Genomic DNA, 24,556 nt, shown 5'->3' on the forward strand with positions numbered 1-24,556 from the left:
TTGTCAGATCTGGGATTTAATCCAACAACCTTTCGGCGACTGGCCCAACGCTCTGACCACTAGGCTCCCTGCCGCCCCAATAACATGGAAACTACTAGTGATCTGATGGTTTATGGGCTAGTGCATTGTTTAAATACACAATTAAACAGACAATGTATTTAATATAGATATGAAAATGATATGCATTTGTAAATCTGATTGTCTCTGGGTTTTTTTAAATTTTTTTATAAAGGAACTATTAGCAGTATATTTAAGTACTCGTGTAATTATTCAAAAGCTTCCCTGGTGTAAAAACGTGTTTTTATACCGTGTGGTTAGTACATTTGTTAACGTCCCTGTTGAGTAGTGTTGTTGTGTCTGTTCCAACCACTGCTCTGGGTGTATGGAGCTATAGCAGGCAGCCCCTATCACAAACCCACACAAGCTCTTATTAAAAGTGTACCTCGAAAATGTAAAATCTTGATAGAGAAATGAAAAAGGTCTTTCTGGTGGTTAAGACACTGGCCGCATCTCAAACGGCACCCTATTCCCCTACACAGTACACTACGTTTGACTGAACGTTTGACAAAAAAAAATTAAGAAGTGCACTGTAAAGGGCATAGGGTACAATTTGGGATGCGTGACACTTGTGTATGTTTTTGTTCTTCTTCTCTACGCAGGACAAAGAGCCTGGCACAGAGTGGTGGTAAAATCAGATTGTTATCTATTCTCTGTTTCCCACAGGTGATAGCATCACAATGCTCACCACAGCTGACTGGTTGTTAGGCTCTAGCTCACAGTCGGCTGCAGGTTGGTGCAGTTCAGGTGTGGACAACAATGAAAGGACAATACTTGGTGTTTTCAACTTAGAAAAGACAAGACAAGAAAGAGAGAGAGAGAGAGAGAGAAAGAAATCACTTTACGAAGTGACATCACTTTTTAAAAATTATGAATAAATTATAATGCTCTTAATTGACACGTCTAATTTGATCATTCTAACAAAGTTTCTTCAACTATTGTGCCTTTCATTTGGAAACTCTTTCAGTGTAACTTGTTGTGTTATGTTGAGTCATCTAAAGCATGGTTTGAGACTGCTGAGTCCATGGTTCATGAATCGTTAAAGACTCTTTGGGGTACGAGTTCATGGTTCATGAATCGTTAAAGACTCTTTGGGCTACGAGTTCATGGTTCATGAATCGTTAAAGACTCTTTGGGGTACGAGTTCATGGTTCATGAATCGTTAAAGACTCTTTGGGGTACGAGTTCATGGTTCATGAATCGTTATAGACTATTTGTGGTATGAGTCTATGGTTCATGAATCGTTATAGAAAATTTGTGGGTATGAGTCTATGGTTCATGAATCGTTATAGACTCGTGAATTATGAATCCATGGATCATGAATCGTTATCGATTCTTTGGGGTACGAGTTCATGGTTCATGAATCGTTATAGACTATTTGTGGTATGAGTCTATGGTTCATGAATCGTTATAGAAAATGTGTGGGTATGAGTCTATGGTTCATGAATCGTTATAGACTCGTGAATTATGAATCCATGGTTCATGAATCGTTATAGATTCTTTGGGGTACGAGTTCATGGTTCATGAATCGTTATAGACTATTTGTGGTATGAGTCTATGGTTCATGAATCGTTATAGACTCTTTGGGGTACGAGTTCATGGTTCATGAATCGTTATAGAACATTTTTGGAATGAGTCCATGGTTCATGAATCGTTATAGACTAGTGGATAATGAGTCCATGGTTCATGAATCGTTATAGAAAATTTGTGGAATGAGTCCATGGTTCATGAATTGTTATAGACTGTTATTATTACATTCATTTTCTTCCCCTTTCTTTGATATGCTGTGTTTTCTGAATACAGTAGTTATTGTTTGCTGGTTTGTAACAATCTGAGTGTGTGTGTGTGTGCTAGTTTGTGCATGAACTGAGTTGTAGTTATTCCACTGTGTTATAGTTATACCACTGAGTTGTAGTAACACCACTGTGTTATAGTTACACCACTGTGTTATAGTTATTCCACTGTGTTATAGTTACACCACTGTGTTATAGTTATACCACTGAGTTGTAGTTATTCCACTGTGTTATAGTTATACCACTGAGTTGTAGTTATTCCACTGTGTTATAGTTATACCACTGAGTTATAGTTATTCCACTGTGTTATAGTTGCACCACTGTGTTATAGTTATTCCACTGTGTTATAGTTACACCACTGTGTTATAGTTATACCACTGAGTTGTAGTTATTCCACTGTGTTATAGTTATACCACTGAGTTGTAGTAACACCACTGTGTTATAGTTATACCACTGAGTTGTAGTAACACCACTGTGTTATAGTTATACCACTGAGTTGTAGTTATTCCACTGTGTTATAGTTACACCACTGTGTTATAGTTACACCACTATGTTATAGTTATTCCACTGTGTTATAGTTATTCCACTGTGTTATAGTTATTCCACTGTGTTATAGTTATTCCACTGTGTTATAGTTATTCTACTGTGTTGTAGTTATTCCACTGTGTTAAAGTTATTCCACTGTATTATAGTTATTCCACTGTGTTATAGTTATTCCACTGTGTTATAGTTATTCCACTGTGTTATAGTTATTCCACTGTGTTATAGTTATTCCACTGTGTTATAGTTATTCTACTGTGTTGTAGTTATTCCACTGTGTTAAAGTTATTCCACTGTGTTATAGTTATTTCACTGTGTTATAGTTATTCCACTGTGTTATAGTTATTCCACTGTGTTATAGCTACACCACTGTGTTATAGTTATTCCACTGTGTTATAGTTACACCACTGTGTTATAGTTATTCCTCTGTGTTATATTCATTCCACTGTGTTATAGTTATTCCACTGTGTTATAGTTATTCCACTGTGTTATAGTTACACCACTGTGTTATAGTTATTACACTGTGTTATAGTTACACCACTGTGTTATAGTTATTCCACTGTGTTATAGTTACACCACTGTGTTATAGTTTTTCCACTGTGTTATAGTTATTCCACTGTGTTATAGTTATTCCACAGTGTTATAGTTACACCACTGTGTTATAGTTACTCCACTGTGTTATAGTTATTCCACTGTGTTATAGTTATTCCACTGTGTTATAGTTATTCCACTGTGTTTTAGTTATTCCACTGTGTTATAGTTATTCCACTGTGTTATAGTTATTCCACTGTGTTATAGTTATTCCACTGTGTTATAGTTATTCCACTGTGTTTTAGTTATTCCACTGTGTTATAGTTATTCCACTGTGTTATAGTTACACCACTGTGTTATAGTTATTCCACTGTGTTATAGTTATTCCACTGTGTTATAGTTATTCATCTGTGTTATATTTATTCCATTGTGTTATAGTTACACCACAATTTATCCCTATTATATTATCTCTATCCATTTTCAAGGCAGACATGTTGGTGTGTTGTTCTAAAGACAAGCCTCCCTCCTACTGTCCCGTCAACATGTGTTTCTCAGCAGAACGACCATAGTGGAAACATACAAAACCCTGAGAGATAGATCTCACCAACCAACCCACCAAGCATGACTCCCTTTTGCCCACATCACGTGAATTTGTTTTGCCAAAAAGAAATTCCCTTTCTCCCCCTCTTCTCCTCTCTCTCATCTCCCCCTCCCCTCTATCCCCAAACGCCTGCCTGCTGCCTGAAGTGAAATAGATTGATTTCAAAATGTCAAAGATTGCCCGAGCTATCAGATAACTGTGAAATCCTCTCCGTTGAGCTTTCAGTGGTATACTGTAACTCTGAGAGGCTCAGCGGGGCACGGGGTCACCCTACGTTCACTACAGTCTTTAAAACACTTAATATTACCGTACATTGTTTCAATCGTATTTTCACGTCCATGCAGACTGACTCCCTTTCCACACAGGGGCCATTTTACGCCAGTATCCTACTACCATTGACTGTGTTAACCTTTCTTTCCTCTGACGCTACATTATGACCTGTGGTAAGCCATCCAGTGATTTAGTGGCAATTACTGATTTATTTGGTTATTTTGATATTATCTTAATATTAATTGATTGATTACTTTGATTGAGGGGTGGGTTAAAATGTATTGATAGGCTGTAGTTTGCCTGTTACTGTTGAGGTCTTGTTTTAACAGTGCATGCTCAAGTCGTGGATGGAGACAAAATAATAGCGCATACCTAGTGAATGCCATATGGATTTATTTTATATTTGTTTAAACAGCGTTCAAGATGTTTTTTAAATGTATTTTTATTCCTGGTTAAATTCAACAGGTTGAAATGAGAAAAACATCTTCTTTGTTGGTGTAATTGATTAACAATTTAGGCTAATATTTTATTTTCCTCAAAAGTTCTTAAAGAGAGTTTCCCATGAGGAATATGTTAATCCCACATAGGATAAATTAAAGGATCTCCGTGTTTAATCCAAGAAAAAAAACAATCAATAACATTGCAGTATTATTATAAATACAATTATTTATTTATTTAAACGATTAGGTTCTAGTCTAAAGGAACAGAGTTTAAAAGTTGTAACTAACTTTAATTAGTCAAATATTTCCTCTATTCTAACCTAGTATTGTTTATAAATCATTCCTTTATTATATATTTATTATATATTATTTATTTTTTATATATTATTAATTTAGTATTTATTGGGTGTATGTTAAAATCCATCCCACACAACCAAACCCACCAGAATATACATTTTTTGTTGTTGTGTAGATGTGGTGTGTTTTGTTGTGTAGATGTGGTGTGTTTTGGTGTGTGTGTGTGTGTGTGTGTGCTGACGGCGTGTGTGTTGTCTTTGTCCCCAGTTAAAACAGAACCGATGAGCAGCAGTGACATCACCACCCCAGTAGCCGACGCCTCCCTAGACAGCTTCCCAGGATCAGGTGAGACGGGGGATGGACGTGTGTGTGTGTGTGTGTGTGTGTGTGTGTGTGTGTGTGTGTGTGTGTGTGTGTGTGTGTGTGTGTGTGTGTGTGTGTGTGTGTGTGTGTGTGTGTGTGTGTGTGTGTGTGTGTGTGTGTGCGTGTGTGTGATCTGTTTTCAGAATTCCAACGTTTAGTCCGACTGGCAGGTGCTGCTGATGAGATCAATATTAATAACGATGTATCGCTGAGGCCTTACAGCATGCATAGTTACATAGTGTATGTAGTACATATAGTTACATAGTTACATAGTTACATAGTGTATGTAGTACATATAGTTACATAGTTACATAGTTACATAGTTACATAGTGTATGTAGTACATATAGTTACATAGTTACATAGTTACATAGTTACATAGTGTATGTAGTACATATAGTTACATAGTTACATAGTTACATATTGTATGTAGTACATATAGTTACATAGTTACATAGTGTATGTAGTACATATAGTTACATAGTTACATATTTACATATTGTATGTAGTACATATAGTTACATAGTTACATAGTGTATGTAGTACATATAGTTACATAGTTACATAGTTACATAGTGTATGTAGTACATATAGTTACATAGTTACATAGTTACATAGTTACATAGTGTATGTAGTACATATAGTTACATAGTTACATAGTTACATAGTTACATAGTTACATAGTGTATGTAGTACATATAGTTACATAGTGTATGTAGTACATATAGTTACATAGTTACATAGTTACATAGTTACATAGTGTATGTAGTACATATAGTTACATAGTTACATAGTTACATAGTTACATAGTGTATGTAGTACATATAGTTACATAGTGTATGTAGTACATATAGTTACATAGTTACATAGTTACATAGTGTATGTAGTACATATAGTTACATAGTTACATAGTTACATAGTTACATAGTTACATAGTGTATGTAGTACATATAGTTACATAGTGTATGTAGTACATATAGTTACATAGTTACATAGTTACATAGTGTATGTAGTAGATATAGTTACATAGTTACATAGTTACATAGTTACATAGTGTATGTAGTACATATAGTTACATAGTTACATAGTGTATGTAGTAGATATAGTTACATAGTTACATAGTTACATAGTTACATAATGTATGTAGTACATATAGTTACATAGTTACATAGTTACATAGTTACATAGTTACATAGTGTATGTAGTACATATAGTTACATAGTGTATGTAGTACATATAGTTACATAGTTACATAGTTACATAGTTACATAGTGTATGTAATACATATAGTTACATAGTTACATAGTTACATAGTTACATGGTGTATGTAGTACATATAGTTACATAGTTACATAGTTACATAGTTACATAGTGTATGTAGTACATATAGTTACATAGTTACATAGTGTATGTAGTACATATAGTTACATAGTTACATAGTGTATGTAGTACATATAGTTACATAGTTACATAGTTACATAGTGTATGTAGTACATATAGTTACATAGTTACATAGTTACATAGTTACATAGTGTATGTATTACATATAGTTACATAGTTACATAGTGTATGTAGTACATATAGTTACATAGTTACATAGTGTATGTAGTACATATAGTTACATAGTGTATGTAGTACATATAGTTACATAGTTACATAGTGTATGTAGTACATATAGTTACATAGTTACATAGTGTATGTAGTACATATACTTACATAGTTACATAGTTACATAGTTACATAGTGTATGTAGTACATATAGTTACATAGTTACATAGTTACATAGTTACATAGTGTATGTAGTACATATAGTTACATAGTTACATAGTGTATGTAGTACATATAGTTACATAGTTACATAGTTACATAGTGTATGTAGTACATATAGTTACATAGTTACATAGTTACACAGTTACACCGTTACATAGTGTATGTCATACATATAGTTACATAGTTACATAGTTACATAGTGTATGTAATACATACAGTTACATAGTTACATAATGTTACATAGTTACATAGTTACATAATTACATAGTTACATACTGTTACATAGTTACATAGTTACATAGTTACATAGTTACATACTGTTACATAATTACATACTGTTACATAATATGTTGTGCCATTTTGGACAAAGCCTTCTCACATAGAGCCCTGGTCAAAAGTACTATACAGGGAATTGGGTTCCGTTTGGGACACAGGCCCAGAACACAGGCCCAGAACACAGGCCCAGAACACAGGCCCAGAACACAGGCCCAGAACAGAGGCCCAGAACACAGGCCCAGGACACAGGCCCAGAACACAGGCCCAGGACACAGGCCCAGAACACAGGCCCAGAACACAGGCCCAGAACACAGGCCCAGAACACAGGCCCAGGACACAGGCCCAGAACACAGGCCCAGAACACAGGCCCAGAACACAGGCCCAGAACACAGGCCAAGAACACTGGCCCTGACCACAGACCCAGAACACAGGCCCAGAACACAGGCCCAGGACACAGGCCCAGGACACAGGCCCAGAACACAGGCCCTGACCACAGGCCCAGGACACAGACCCAGAACACAGGCCCAGACCACAGGCCCTGACCACAGGCCCAGAACACAGGCCCAGAACACAGGCCCAGAACACTGCATCCATACTGCGTTTACACCAGTCTAGCAGTCTCTCATAGGTATCTCACATTTTATGTTCCAAATGCCACTCTATTCCCTATATGGTGCACTACCTTAGACCAGACACTACAAAGGATTGACAGCATATGGCAATGTTCATCCCAAATGGCACCCTATGCCCTACATAGTGCACTACTTTTGACCAAGGACCACACCAACAGATATGCACTGTACACTCTTTGAAAAAATGGTTCTTTGGCTGTCTCCATAGGAGAACCCTTTTTGGTTCCAGGTAAAACCCTTTTGATTCCAGGTAGAACCCTTTTGGTTCCAGGCAGGTAGAACCCTTGTGGTTCCTTGTAGAACCCTATTGTTTCCAGGTAGAACCCTCTTGATTCCAGGCAGGTAGAACCCTTGTGGTTCCATGTAGAACCCTATTGGTACCAGGTAGAACCTATTTGGTTCCAGGTAGAACTCTTTCGGTTCCCGGTAGACCCCTTTTGGGTTCCATATAGGTTCTATATTCACCGGTCAGCAGAATAAACCCTTGGCATTGAATGTTTTGCTTCATTATTGCGCTCTGCGTTTTGAACCTTAACTAAGGTTGAGGAAATAAATAGAGTAACGCAACGCAATTACACTTTCCAGAAGTTCTGTTGGCGAATGATAATATTTACCTCATATCTTTAATGTTAAAATATGTGCTTGCCTCCTCTTCTCTTTTCAACTCAGTTATTGGAACCAGTGGCTTCAGCCCAAGACAAACACAGCAGTTCTCCTCACAGATTTACCCTTCCAAGTAAGGTTTCTTTTCTTTTGCTTCAGAAAGTAAACAGAAGTCAACTTCATTGGGTTCCTTTAATTAGATCCTGCTGCGAGATGTGGAGGTTTTTCTACCTGCTTTGTTTGCCTGGATGTCTGCAGCACTTACAAACTTGTTGTAATTATTATCTTGCAAAAAATATATATATATTTTTGTGATTTCTCATTGTTTTGTAGTGTGTACCAGTTCAGGCGATGGCTACTTCTCTCTTTGCGGGCTTCGGCCCACTTTTTAAAATTATATAGCAGAATCACAAAGAATTTGTCAGTGAACAAACTGTGTTATGATTTTGTGAGTAAAATATGTTAATTTCTTTCTTTCTTTCTTCCTCTCTCTCTCTCTCTCTTATTTTTCTATTTTTTTTCTCTCTCTCTCTCTCTCTCTTTCTCTCTCTCTCTCTCTCTCTCTCTCTTCTTTTTCTATTTTTTTTTCTCTCTCTCTCTCTTCTTTTTCTATTTTTTTCTCTCTCTCTCTCTCTCTCTCTTCTTTTTCTAATTTTCTCTCTCTCTCTCTCTCTCTCTCTCTCTCTTCTCCTTGTTTCTTTTCTGAAATAGCAGACCGTATCCACATATTCTCCCTACTCCTTCATCCCAAAATATGTCTGCGTACGGTCAGACACAGTACACCACAGGAATGCAGCAGGCCGCAGCCTATGCTAGCTACCCCCAGCCTGGACAACCCTACGGGATCCCTGCCTACGGTAAGCACAGGCCAATCCTATGCCTCTGAACAACGAGCTGTATGGATGTACTCATCAAGACAGAGATATATCTACATTACATGGAGATACCTTATTGACTGAAATACATGTAGATATGTATATAGATATGTATTCTGTATACTGTATATACTATCATTATGGTAAACACAGGCCAACCTCATGCCAATCTGGATTATATTTACTATATCTAAAATACATGGAGATACCCATGTGTATATATATATATATATATATATATATATATATATATCATCCCCCATTTGTATTAATTAGAGATACTGTATAGATGTATTAATTAGAGATACAGTATAGTTGTATTAATTAAAGATACATTATAGATGTATTAATTAGAGATACATTATAGATGTATTAATTAAAGATACAGTATAGATGTATTAATTAGAGATACAGTATAGATGTATTAATTAAAGATACATTATAGATGTATTAATTAAAGATACAGTATAGATGTATTAATTAGAGATACAGTATAGATGTATTAATTAAAGATACATTATAGATGTATTAATTAAAGATACAGTATAGATGTATTAATTAAAGATACATTATAGATGTATTAATTAGAGATACAGTATAGATGTATTAATTAAAGATACATTATAGATGTATTAATTAAAGATACAGTATAGATGTATTAATTAAAGATACATTATAGATGTATTAATTAAAGATACAGTATAGATGTATTAATTAGAGATACAGTATAGATGTATTAATTAGTTGTATTAATTAAATATACAGTATAGATGTATTAATTAGAGATACAGTATAGATCTATTAATTAGTTGTATTAATTAGAGATACAGTATAGATGTATTAATTAGAGATACAGTATAGATGCACTACTTTATTAAGTTAACTATTCTTCTTTATTTAAAAACAATTAACCAATTCTAATTCAGTTACATTACTACGCTCATTACATAATATGATTATTTACAATTTAGCTAAAGCTGAATTAAGTCCAATATAGTTTGTAGAAGTAACGTAACTGTGGGACTGTCGCCTCTTGGAATTGCTAGTTGCTTTTACAATCCTTCACTTGGGAGGGGGGGAGTGTATTGCAATTAAACGCTTAGCTCAGGACAAATTGTTTGTTCCCACGATAGCTCAAGAACGGGTCCTAGAACATTGCTGAGGCGTTGTTTTGTTGCCTGCACCATATTTCTTCCAAGCTGCAAAATAAAAATAAAAAAATACAAAAATGTGCTTATCAAGCTATTCAGTCAGATGGGAAAAAAAGATTACCGATATAAATTTCAAAAACAAAAAAAACTGGTTTCTTCAGGCACCGTAGGAACAAAACAGCAAAGCACATCACAATGTTGTTTATTAGTCCAGAGTCTTATGAGGGCTTTGACCGCCACAGAATATCCAATATGACCAGGAACTGCACTATATTCCCTATATAGTGCACTACTTTAGACCAGAGCCCTATGGCAGCCTATTCCCTATATAGTGCACTACTTTAGACCAGAGCCCTATGGCACCCTATTCCCTATATAGTGCACTACTTTAGACCAGAGCCCTATGGCACCCTATTCCCTATAGAGTGCACTACTTTAGACCAAAGCCCTATGGCACCCTATTCCCTATATAGTGCACTACTTTAGACCAGAGCCCTATGGCACCCTATTCCCTATATATTGCACTACTTTAGACCAAGGCCCTATGGCACCCTAGTCCCTATATAGTGCACTACTTTCGACCAGGGCCCTATGGCACCCTAGTCCCTATATAGCACAGTACTTTCGACCAAAGCCCTATGGCACCCTATTCCCTATATAGCACACTAGTTTAGACCAGAGACCTATGGCACCCTATTCCCTATATATAGTGCACTACTTTTTGACGAGGGTCTATACTGCCCTCCCAAAAAAAAAAAAAAAAGGCAGTAGCTGCTCATTTGTTCGAAAAATGAGTTAATGTAATTTTTGCTACATTAAATACATGTTTAATCACGTGGACAAGTATGCTGCCTCTTTTGTGTTCAGGAGTAAATGGGGGGGTCATGTTAGCAGTAACAGTAAATGGGGGGTCATGTTAGCAGTAACAGTAAATGGGGGGTCATGTTAGCAGTAACAGTAAATGGGGGGTCATGTTAGCAGTAACAGTAAATGGGGGGTCATGTTAGTCATGTTAACAGTAAATGGGGGTCATGTTAGCAGTAACAGTAAATGGGGGTCATGTTAGCAGTAACAGTAAATGGGGGTCATGTTAGCAGTAACAGTAAATGGGGGGTCATGTTAGCAGTAACAGTAAATGGGGGGTCATGTTAGCAGTAACAGTAAATGGGGGGTCATGTTAGCAGTAACAGTAAATGGGGGGTCATGTTAGCAGTAACAGTAAATGGGGGGTCATGTTAGCAGTAACAGTAAATGGGGGGTCATGTTAGCAGTAACAGTAAATGGGGGTCATGTTAGCAGTAACAGTAAATGGGGGTCATGTTAGCAGTAACAGTAAATGGGGGGTCATGTTAGCAGTAACAGTAAATGGGGGTCATGTTAGCAGTAACAGTAAATGGGGGTCATGTTAGCAGTAACAGTAAATGGGGGTCATGTTAGCAGTAACAGTAAATGGGGGTCATGTTAGCAGTAACAGTAAATGGGGGGTCATGTTAGCAGTAACAGTAAATGGGGGTCATGTTAGCAGTAACAGTAAATGGGGGTCATGTTAGCAGTAACAGTAAATGGGGGTCATGTTAGCAGTAACAGTAAATGGGGGGTCATGTTAGCAGTAACAGTAAATGGGGGTCGTGTTAGCAGTAACAGTAAATGGGGTGTTAGCAGTAACAGTAAATAGCGTGTTAGCAGTAACAGTAAATGGGGGTCGTGTTAGCAGTAACAGTAAATGGGGGTCGTGTTAGCAGTAACAGTAAATGGGGGTCATGTTAGCAGTAACAGTAAATGGGGGTCATGTTAGCAGTAACAGTAAATGGGGGTCATGTTAGCAGTAACAGTAAATGGGGGTCATGTTAGCAGTAACAGTAAATGCGGAGGGGGTCATGTTAGCAGTAACAGTAAATGGGGGGTCATGTTAGCAGTAACAGTAAATGGGGGTCATGTTAGCAGTAACAGTAAATGGGGGTCATGTTAGCAGTAACAGTAAATGGGTTAGGTCATGTTAGCAGTAACAGTAAATGGGGGGTCATGTTAGCAGTAACAGTAAATGGGGGGTGTTAGCAGTAACAGTAAATGGGGGTCATGTTAGCAGTAACAGTAAATGGGGGGTCATGTTAGCAGTAACAGTAAATGGGGGTCATGTTAGCAGTAACAGTAAATGGGGGTCATGTTAGCAGTAACAGTAAATGGGGGTCATGTTAGCAGTAACAGTAAATGGGGGTCATGTTAGCAGTAACAGTAAATGGGGGGTCATGTTAGCAGTAACAGTAAATGGGGGTCATGTTAGCAGTAACAGTAAATGGGGGTCATGTTAGCAGTAACAGTAAATGGGGGGTCATGTTAGCAGTAACAGTAAATGGGGGTCATGTTAGCAGTAACAGTAAATGGGGGTCATGTTAGCAGTAACAGTAAATGGGGGTCATGTTAGCAGTAACAGTAAATGGGGGTCATGTTAGCAGTAACAGTAAATGGGGGTCATGTTAGCAGTAACAGTAAATGGGGGTCATGTTAGCAGTAACAGTAAATGGGGGTCATGTTAGCAGTAACAGTAAATGGGGGGTCATGTTAGCAGTAACAGTAAATGGGGGTCATGTTAGCAGTAACAGTAAATGGGGGGTCATGTTAGCAGTAACAGTAAATGGGGGTCATGTTAGCAGTAACAGTAAATGGGGGTCATGTTAGCAGTAACAGTAAATGGGGGTCATGTTAGCAGTAACAGTAAATGGGGGTCATGTTAGCAGTAACAGTAAATGGGGGTCATGTTAGCAGTAACAGTAAATGGGGGTCATGTTAGCAGTAACAGTAAATGGGGGTCATGTTAGCAGTAACAGTAAATGGGGGTCATGTTAGCAGTAACAGTAAATGGGGGGTCATGTTAGCAGTAACAGTAAATGGGGGTCATGTTAGCAGTAACAGTAAATGGGGGTCATGTTAGCAGTAACAGTAAATGGGGGGTCATGTTAGCAGTAACAGTAAATGGGGGTCATGTTAGCAGTAACAGTAAATGGGGGTCATGTTAGCAGTAACAGTAAATGGGGGTCATGTTAGCAGTAACAGTAAATGGGGGGTCATGTTAGCAGTAACAGTAAATGGGGGTCATGTTAGCAGTAACAGTAAATGGGGGTCATGTTAGCAGTAACAGTAAATGGGGGTCATGTTAGCAGTAACAGTAAATGGGGGTCATGTTAGCAGTAACAGTAAATGGGGGTCAGTAACAGTAAATAGCAGTAACAGTAAATGGGGGTCATGTTAGCAGTAACAGTAAATGGGGGTCATGTTAGCAGTAACAGTAAATGGGGGTCATGTTAGCAGTAACAGTAAATGGGGGTCATGTTAGCAGTAACAGTAAATGGGGGGTCATGTTAGCAGTAACAGTAAATGGGGGGTCATGTTAGCAGTAACAGTAAATAGCAGTAACAGGGGGTCATGTTAGCAGTAACAGTAAATGGGGGTCATGTTAGCAGTAACAGTAAATGGGGGTCATGTTAGCAGTAACAGTAAATGGGGGTCATGTTAGCAGTAACAGTAAATGGGGGGTCATGTTAGCAGTAACAGTAAATGGGGGGTCATGTTAGCAGTAACAGTAAATGGGGGTCATGTTAGCAGTAACAGTAAATGGGGGTCATGTTAGCAGTAACAGTAAATGGGGGTCATGTTAGCAGTAACAGTAAATGGGGGTCATGTTAGCAGTAACAGTAAATGGGGGTCATGTTAGCAGTAACAGTAAATGGGGGTCATGTTAGCAGTAACAGTAAATGGGGGGTCATGTTAGCAGTAACAGTAAATGGGGGTCATGTTAGCAGTAACAGTAAATGGGGGTCATGTTAGCAGTAACAGTAAATGGGGGGTCATGTTAGCAGTAACAGTAAATGGGGGTCATGTTAGCAGTAACAGTAAATGGGGGTCATGTTAGCAGTAACAGTAAATGGGGGGTCATGTTAGCAGTAACAGTAAATGGGGGTCATGTTAGCAGTAACAGTAAATGGGGGGTCATGTTAGCAGTAACAGTAAATGGGGGTCATGTTAGCAGTAACAGTAAATGGGGGGTCATGTTAGCAGTAACAGTAAATGGGGGTCATGTTAGCAGTAACAGTAAATGGGGGTCATGTTAGCAGTAACAGTAAATGTCATGGTAAATGGGGGTCATGTTAGCAGTAACAGTAAATGGGGGTCATGTTAGCAGTAACAGTAAATGGGGGGTCATGTTAGCAGTAACAGTAAATGGGGGTCATGTTAGCAGTAACAGTAAATGGGGGTCATGTTAGCAGTAACAGTAAATGGGGGTCATGTTAGCAGTAACAGTAAATGGGGGGTCATGTTAGCAGTAACAGTAAATGGGGGTCATGTTAGCAGTAACAGTAAATGGGGGTCATGTTAGCAGTAACAGTAAATGGGGGTCATGTTAGTAACAGTAAAGTAACAGTAAATGGGGGTCATGTTAGCAGTAACAGTAAATGGGGGTCATGTTAGCAGTAACAGTAAATGGGGGTCATGTTAGCAGTAACAGTAAATGGGGGTCATGTTAGCAGTAACAGTAAATGGGGGTCATGTTAGCAGTAACAGTAAATGGGGGTCATGTTAGCAGTAACAGTAAATGGGGGTCATGTTAGCAGTAACAGTAAATGGGGGTCATGTTAGCAGTAACAGTAAATGGGGGTCATGTTAGCAGTAACAGTAAATGGGGGTCATGTTAGCAGTAACAGTAAATGGGGGTCATGTTAGCAGTAACAGTAAATGGGGGGTCATGTTAGCAGTAACAGTAAATGGGGGTCATGTTAGCAGGGTCATGTAAATAGTCATGTTAGTAACAGTAAATGGGGGGTCATGTTAGCAGTAACAGTAAATGGGGGTCATGTTAGCAGTAACAGTAAATGGGGGTCATGTTAGCAGTAACAGTAAATGGGGGGTCATGTTAGCAGTAACAGTAAATGGGGGTCATGTTAGCAGTAACAGTAAATGGGGGTCATGTTAGCAGTAACAGTAAATGGGGGGTCATGTTAGCAGTAACAGTAAATGGGGGTCATGTTAGCAGTAACAGTAAATGGGGGTCATGTTAGCAGTAACAGTAAATGGGGGGTCATGTTAGCAGTAACAGTAAATGGGGGTCATGTTAGCAGTAACAGTAAATGGGGTCATGTTAGCAGTAACAGTAAATGGGGGTCATGTTAGCAGTAACAGTAAATGGGGGGTCATGTTAGCAGTAACAGTAAATGGGGGTCATGTTAGCAGTAACAGTAAATGGGGGTCATGTTAGCAGTAACAGTAAATGGGGGTCATGTTAGCAGTAACAGTAGTAAATGGGGGTCATGTTAGCAGTAACAGTAAATGGGGGTCATGTTAGCAGTAACAGTAAATGGGGGTCATGTTAGCAGTAACAGTAAATGGGGTCATGTTAGCAGTAACAGTAAATGGGGGTCATGTTAGCAGTAACAGTAAATGGGGGTCATGTTAGCAGTAACAGTAAATGGGGGTCATGTTAGCAGTAACAGTAAATGGGGGTCATGTTAGCAGTAACAGTAAATGGGGGGTCATGTTAGCAGTAACAGTAAATGGGGGGTCATGTTAGCAGTAACAGTAAATGGGGGTCATGTTAGCAGTAACAGTAAATGGGGGTCATGTTAGCAGTAACAGTAAATGGGGGTCATGTTAGCAGTAACAGTAAATGGGGGTCATGTTAGCAGTAACAGTAAATGGGGGTCATGTTAGCAGTAACAGTAAATGGGGGTCATGTTAGCAGTAACAGTAAATGGGGGTCATGTTAGCAGTAACAGTAAATGGGGGTCATGTTAGCAGTAACAGTAAATGGGGGTCATGTTAGCAGTAACAGTAAATGGGGGTCATGTTAGCAGTAACAGTAAATGGGGGTCATGTTAGCAGTAACAGTCATGTTAGCAGTAACAGTAAATGGGGGGTCATGTTAGCAGTAACAGTAAATGGGGGTCATGTTAGCAGTAACAGTAAATGGGGGTCATGTTAGCAGTAACAGTAAATGGGGGTCATGTTAGCAGTAACAGTAAATGGGGGGTCATGTTAGCAGTAACAGTAAATGGGGGTCATGTTAGCAGTAACAGTAAATGGGGGGTCATGTTAGCAGTAACAGTAAATGGGGGTCATGTTAGCAGTAACAGTAAATGGGGGTCATGTTAGCAGTAACAGTAAATGGGGGTCATGTTAGCAGTAACAGTAAATGGGGGTCATGTTAGCAGTAACAGTAAATGGGGGGTCATGTTAGCAGTAACAGTAAATGGGGGTCATGTTAGCAGTAACAGTAAATGGGGGGTCATGTTAGCAGTAACAGTAAATGGGGGTCATGTTAGCAGTAACAGTAAATGGGGGTCATGTTAGCAGTAACAGTAAATGGGGGTCATGTTAGCAGTAACAGTAAATGGGGGGGGGTAACAGTCATGTTAGCAGTAACAGTAAATGGGGGTCATGTTAGCAGTAACAGTAAATGGGGGGTCATGTTAGCAGTAACAGTAAATGGGGGTCATGTTAGCAGTAACAGTAAATGGGGGGTCATGTTAGCAGTAACAGTAAATGGGGGTCATGTTAGCAGTAACAGTAAATGGGGGTCATGTTAGCAGTAACAGTAAATGGGGGGTCATGTTAGCAGTAACAGTAAATGGGGGGTCATGTTAGCAGTAACAGTAAATGGGGGGTCATGTTAACATTAACTGTATAAAGATTCTGTGAAACCCAAAGGTAAATAAAATATATTTTTCTCATTTCAATCTATGTGCAGCTGTTGCCTTTTCGCTTGGTAGGGCAGTATAGACCCTGGTCTAAAAGTAGTGCACTATATAGGGAATAGTGTGCCATAGGGCCCTGGTCTAAAAGTAGTGCACAATATATAGGGAATAGTGTGCCATAGGGCCATGGTCTAAAAGTAGTGCACAATACATAGGGAATAGGGTGTCATAGGGCCATGGTCTAAAAGTAGTGCACAATATATAGGGAATAGGGTGCCATAGGGCCCTGGTCTAAAAGTAGTGCACAATACATAGGGAATAGGGTGTCATAGGACCCTGGTCTAAAAGTAGTGCACAATATATAGGGAATAGGGTGCCATAGGGCCCTGGTCTAAAAGTAGTGCACAATATATAGGGAATAGGGTGTCATAGGGCTCTGGTCTAAAAGTAGTGCACAATATATAGGGAATAGGGTGTCATAGGGCTCTGGTCTAAAAGTAGTGCACAATATATAGGGAATAGGGTGTCATAGGGCTCTGGTCTAAAAGTAGTGCACAATATATAGGGAATAGGGTGTCATAGGGCTCTGGTCTAAAAGTAGTGCACAATATATAGGGAATAGGGTGTCATAGGGCTCTGGTCTAAAAGTAGTGCACAATATATAGGGAATAGGGTGTCATAGGGCTCTGGTCTAAAAGTAGTGCACAATATATAGGGAATAGGGTGTCATAGGGCTCTGGTCTAAAAGTAGTGCACAATATATAGGGAATAGGGTGTCATAGGGCTCTGGTCTAAAAGTAGTGCACAATATATAGGGAATAGGGTGCCATAGGGCTCTGGTCTAAAAGTAGTGCACAATATATAGGGAATAGGGTGTCATAGGGCTCTGGTCTAAAAGTAGTGCACAATATATAGGGAATAGGGTGTCATAGGGCTCTGGTCTAAAAGTAGTGCACAATATTTAGGGAATAGGGTGCCATAGGGCCCTGGTCTAAAAGTAGTGCACAATATATAGGGAATAGGGTGCCATAGGGCCCTGGTCTAAAAGTAGTGCACAATATATAGGGAATAGGGTGCCATAGGGCTCTGGTCTAAAAGTAGTGCACAATATATAGGGAATAGGGTGCCATAGGGCCATGGTCTAAAAGTAGTGCACAATATATAGGGAATAGGGTGTCATAGGGCTCTGGTCTAAAAGTAGTGCACAATATATAGGGAATAGGGTGCCATAGGGCCATGGTCTAAAAGTAGTGCACAATATATAGGGAATAGGGTGTCATAGGGCCATGGTCTAAAAGTAGTGCACAATATATAGGGAATAGGGTGTCATAGGGCTCTGGTCTAAAAGTAGTGCACAATATATAGGGAATAGGGTGTCATAGGGCCCTGGTCTAAAAGTAGTGCACAATATATAGGGAATAGGGTGTCATAGGGCTCTGGTCTAAAAGTAGTGCACAATATATAGGGAATAGGGTGCCATAGGGCCCTGGTCTAAAAGTAGTGCACAATATATAGGGAATAGGGTGTCATAGGGCTCTGGTCTAAAAGTAGTGCACAATATATAGGGAATAGGGTGCCATAGGACCCTGGTCTAAAAGTAGTGCACAATATATAGGGAATAGGGTGCCATAGACCCTGGTCTAAAAGTAGTGCACAATATATAGGGAATAGGGTGCCATAGGACCCTGGTCTAAAAGTAGTGCACAATATTTACATTTACATTTAAGTCATTTAGCAGACGCTCACAATATATAGGGAATAGGGTGCCATAGGGCCATGGTCTAAAAGTAGTGCACAATATATAGGGAATAGGGTGCCATAGGGCCCTGGTCTAAAAGTAGTGCACAATATATAGGGAATAGGGTGTCATAGGGCCATGGTCTAAAAGTAGTGCACAATATATAGGGAATAGGGTGTCATAGGGCTCTGGTCTAAAAGTAGTGCACAATATATAGGGAATAGGGTGTCATAGGGCTCTGGACTAAAAGTAGTGCACAATATTTAGGGAATAGGGTGCCATAGGGCCCTGGACTAAAGTAGTGCACTACATAGGGAATAGGGTGCCACTTGAGAGACACATACAGTGTTTGTTCGAGTGGTAGCGAGTAGCTAACAAACGTGCCGTTGCGTAGGAAATATGTTGGGCCTGATCCACATCAGCGAAGGGCCGTTTACTAATAACAAACAAGTGCGTTCTGTTTTTATTACTTATGTGCAATTGGTAGAGATCGCCCATCTTTCACACATTGAAACGTACAGCTTTACTATGTGAGCTCTCGAGTGACGCAGCGGTCTAAGGCACGGCATTTCAGTGCTAGAGGTGTCACTACAGACCATGGTTTGATTCCAGGCTGTATCACAGTGGTCTAAGGGCACTGCATCTCAGTGCTAGAGGCGTCACTACAGACCATGGTTTGATTCCAGGCTGTATCACAGCGGTCTAAGGCACTGAATCTCAGTGCTAGAGGCGTCACTACAGACCCTGGTTTGATTCCAGGCTGTATCACAGTGGTCTAAGGGCACTGCATCTCAGTGCTAGAGGCGTCACTACAGACCCTGGTTTGATTCCAGGCTGTATCACAGTGGTCTAAGGGCACTGCATCTCAGTGCTAGAGGCGTCACTACAGACCCTGGTTTGATTCCAGGCTGTGTCATTAACAGCTTAGGAGTCCCGTAGGGCGGCGCACAATTAGCTCCGGGTTTGGGTTTGGCTGTGGTAGACCGTCATTTTAAATAATAATTTGTTCATAACTGACTTGCCTAGTTTAAATAAAGGTTCATAAATAAAACATGTACGTCATATTTCTTGTATAAGTGTCGTATAAATTCAATCTGTTAATTTTTAAACCACCAAACTACCTTTGATTCCAAAGTGTGGATAAATGACTGTATCAGTGAAGCAGTTATAACACTTACTAGCAAAATTGTTAAAACACATAAACTACTATTAAAATCTCAAGTTATCAAAGATAAAAAAATAAAAAATACTAATATAGAAAAATAGTACTATATTTACTATATTTATTAGCATTTAATAAAATACTCAATTGAGTCTGACAGCAGTGAATTGTGTGTGCATCAAACCGACGTAGTGTCACTAACTGATTCGGGTTCATTATGGGCAGGCATAAAGACAGAGGGGGGACTGAGCCAGTCTCAATCCCCGGGACAGACAGGCTTCCTCAGCTACAGCTCTGGTTTCACCACCCCTCAGACGGGTCAGGCTCCATACAGCTATCAGATGCAAGGTGAGGAACAAAGATAATCATTTAGTGTACTGTAATCTACTCATATTTGTCTCCTCTCACGTTTCCTCAATTCCTCACCTCCTCTCCTCACCTCCTCTCCTCAACTCCTCTCCACAACTCCACTTCTCACCTCCTCTGCTCACCTCCTCTCCACAACTCCACTCCTCACCTCCACGCCTCCTCTCCTCAAATCCTCTCCTCAACTCCTCTCCTGAACTCCTCTCCTCACCTCCTCTCCCCAACTCCTCTCCTCACCTCCTCTCCTCAACTCTAATCCACACCTCCTCTCCTCACCTCCTCTCCTCACCTCCTCTCCTCAACTCTAATCCACACCTCCTCTCCTAAACCTCCTCTCCTCAACTCTATTCCACACCTCCTCTCCTCAACTCCTCTCCTCTCCGATCCTACGATCCTCAATACCTCTCCTAACCTCCTCTCATCACGTACGATCCTCAACACCTCTCCTAACCTCCTCTCATCACCTCTATTCCACACCTCCTCGCCTCACCTCCGATCCTCAACTCCTTTCCACACCTCCTCTCCTCACCTCCGATCCTCATCTCCTCTCCTAACCTCCTCTCCTCAACTCTATTCCACACCTCCTCTTCTCACCTCCTTTCCACACCTCCTCTCCTCAACTCCTCAACTCCTAAACTCCTCTCCTCACCTCCTTTCCACACCTCCTCTCCTTACCTCTTCTCCTCACCTCCTCTCCTCTCCTCACCTCTTCTCCTCACCTCCTCTCCTCACCTCCTCTCCACACCTCCACTCCTCACCTCCTCTCCTCACCTCCTTTCCACACCTCCTCTCCTAATCTCCTCTCCTCACATCCTTTCCACACCTCCTCACCTGTTCTCCTCACCTCCTCAACTCCTCTCTTCCTCCCCACTCCTCAATTCCTCTCCTCAACTCCTATCCTCAAATCCTCTCCTCACATCCTCTCCTCACCTCCTCTTCTCACCTCCGAGCCTCTCCTCTCTGATCTTCCTCTCCTTTCTGATCTTCCTCTCCTCTCTTCACCTCCTTTCCTCACCACCTCACCTCCTCTCCTCACCTCCTCAACTCCTCTCTTCCTCTCCACTCCTCAATTTCTCTCCTTACCTCCTATCCTCAATTCCTCACCTCACCTCCTTACTTCCCCTCAACTCTTCTCTTCACCTCCTCTCGTAACTTATCTTTCCCTCCTCTCCTCACCTCCTCTCCTTTCCCCCACTCATTATCTCCTCTCCTCACCTCCTCTCCTAACCTCCTCTCCTCCTCCTTAACTCACCTTCTCACCTCCTCTCCTAGCCTGGCTAACCAGAGCTAACTGTAGCCCATCAGCCTGGCTAACCAGAGCTAACTGTAGCTCATCAGCCTGGCTAACCAGAGCTAACTGTAGCCTATCAGGCTGGCTAACCATAGCTAACTGTAGCCTATCAGGCTGGCTAACCATAGCTAACTGTAGCCTATCAGCCTGGCTAACCAGAGCTAACTGTAGCCTATCAGGCTGGCTAACCATAGCTAACTGTAGCCTATCAGGCTGGCTAACCATAGCTAACTGTAGCCTATCAGCCTGGCTAACCAGAGCTAACTGTAGCCTATCAGGCTGGCTAACCATAGCTAACTGTAGCCTATCAGGCTGGCTAACCATAGCTAACTGTAGCCTATCAGCCTGGCTAACCAGAGCTAACTGTAGCCTATCAGGCTGGCTAACCAGAGCTAACTGTAGCCCATCAGCCTGGCTAACCAGAGCTAACTGTAGCCTATCAGGCTGGCTAACCATAGCTAACTGTAGCCTATCAGGCTGGCTAACCATAGCTAACTGTAGCCTATCACCCTTGCTAACCAGAGCTAACTGTAGCCTATCAGGCTGGCTAACCAGAGCTAACTGTAGCCCATCAGGCTGGCTAACCAGAGCTAACTGTAGCCTATCAGGCTGGCTAACCAGAGCTAACTGTAGCCTATCAGCCTGGCTAACCATAGCTAACTGTAGCCTATCAGCCTGGCTAACCTCAGCCTTGCTAAATCTCTATTTAATCTTTCTATAAAGTGTTTTCGTACGCAATCAGACATGTTTCTTTGTGAGAAGACTTTGGGATGTCTTTGGGATGTCTCATGGTCTGACAAACACCACTGTAGCTCATCCACCTTCAGCTGCAGATGCATTGGATTGAGACTCATGCAGAGATCTCCAGCTTAAACTGACTGATTTTGATGTGGGATTTTTTGATTATATGTTTGTCTGTGGCAAGAACTGAAAATGGTTGTCTAGCAATGATCAACAACCAATTTGACAGAGCTTGAAGATTTTTTGAAAATAATACCTAGAAAGACTCACAGTTGTAATTGCTGCCAAACGTGTTCTACAGAGTATTCACTCAGGGGTGTGTATATCGGTATTCATTTTCAATACATTTGCAAGCATTTCTAAGAACCTGTTTTCACTTTGTCATTATGGGGTATTGTGATGTCATTATGGGGTATTGTGATGTCATTATGGGGTTATTGTGATGTCATTATGGGGTACTGTGCTGTCATTATAGGGTATTGTGTGTAGCTTGGTGAGAAAAGTTTGGATTCAGGCTGAAACACAACAAAATGTGTAATAAGTCAAGAGATGTGAATAGTTTCTGAAGGCAGTGAATCAGCTCTGGCTGTAAGCTCTGTGTCTCCACTGAATAACGTGTGGAAGTAGAAACATCTCCACATGTTGATGAAAAACCTCCAGAGCATCTCACAATAAATAAGGCCAAAAGAACAGCAGATGTGTGGAGCGGCCAGGGGAAGCCTCTTTTCCACACCTCTTAACCAAATACTACATGCCTGCCTGCCTGCCTGCCTGCCTGCCTACTCTCTGCTGTACAGCTCTACAGCCTAGAGAGAGAGAGAGAGAGAGAGAGAGAGAGAGAGAGAGAGAGAGAGAGATGTTTCTCTCTGTACTAGTGTCTCTACTAGGGTCTCTACTATGGTCTCTACTATCTCTACTAGGGTCTCTACTAGGGTCTCTACTATCTCTACTAGGGTCTCTACTATGGTCTCTACTAGGTTCTCTACTAGTGTCTCTACTAGTGTCTCCAATAGGGTCTCTATGAGGGTCTCTAATAGGGTCTCTACTAGGGTCTCTACTATCTCTACTAGTGTCTCCACTAGTGTCTCTCCTAGGGTCTCTACTAGGGTCTCTACTAGTGTCTCTACTAGGGTCTCTACTATCTCTACTAGTGTCTCTACTAGGGTCTCTACTAGGGACTCTACTAGGGTCTCTACTATCTCTACTAGTGTCTCCACTAGTGTCTCTCCTAGGGTCTCTACTAGGGTCTCTACTAGTGTCTCTACTAGGGTCTCTACTATCTCTACTAGTGTCTCTACTAGGGTCTCTACTAGGGACTCTACTAGGGTCTCTACTATCTCTACTAGGGTCTCTACTATCTCTACTAGGGTCTCTACTAGGGTCTCTACTAGTGTCTCTACTAGGGTCTCTACTAGGGGCTCTACTAGGGGCTCTACTATTTCTCCCAGGGTCTCTACTATCTCTACTCGTGTCTCTACTAGGGTCTCTAATAGGGTCTCTTCTAGTGTCTCTACTAGGGTCTCTAATAGGGTCTCTACTAGGGTCTCTAATAGGGGCTCCACTAGTGTCTCTACTAGGGTCTCTAATAGGGGCTCTACTAGTGTCTCTACTAGTGTCTCTAATAGGGTCTCCATTAGTGTCTCTAATAGTGTCTCTACTAGTGTCTCTACTAGGGTCTCTAATAGGGGCTCTACTAGTGTCTCTACTAGGGGCTCTAATAGGGGCTCTACTAGTGTCTCTACTAGGGTCTCTAATAGGGGCTCTACTAGTGTCTCTACTAGGGTCTCTAATAGGGGCTCTACTAGTGTCTCTACTAGGGTCTCTAATAGGGTCTCCATTAGTGTCTCTACTAGTGTCTCTACTAGGGTCGGTTAGCTGCTCAGATAGCAGATGTTTGAAGTTGGTGAGAGAGATAAAAGTCTCCAACCTCAGGGATTTTTGTATACTGTAGTATACTGTAGAATACTGTAGAATACTATACTACACACAGTAGAGTCCCTTGATTGTGTGTAGTACTTACTAAATAATGTTGTAGTATACTGTAGAATAGTATACCTTATACTTATAAAAATAAAATTTAAAAAAACAATCTATTAAATACTGCAATACTGTAATGCTGCAAAAAAACACTACAGTCGACCAAAAAACACTACAGTCCCCAAAAAACATTACAGTCCCCCAAAAAACACTACAGTCCCCAAAAAACATTACAGTCCCCCCAAAAAACACTACAGTCCCCCCAAAAAACACTACAGTCCCCCAAAAAAACACTACAGTCCCCAAAAAACACTACAGTCCCCAAAAAACACTACAGTCCCCCAAAAAAACACGACAGTCCCCCCCAAAAACACGACAGTCCCCCCAAAAAACACTACAG

The 24,556-nt window shown here is 40.5% G+C and overlaps 1 pseudogene; it reads left to right on the top strand.

Annotated features, from left to right (window-relative positions):
* Positions 1–24,556, top strand: part of LOC135528779 (eyes absent homolog 1-like) — a 149,178-nt pseudogene that overhangs the window by 24,416 nt on the left and 100,206 nt on the right.

The sequence above is a fragment of the Oncorhynchus masou genome, unplaced genomic scaffold (assembly GCF_036934945.1).
Source record: "Oncorhynchus masou masou isolate Uvic2021 unplaced genomic scaffold, UVic_Omas_1.1 unplaced_scaffold_1032, whole genome shotgun sequence".
NCBI lineage: Eukaryota > Metazoa > Chordata > Actinopteri > Salmoniformes > Salmonidae > Oncorhynchus > Oncorhynchus masou.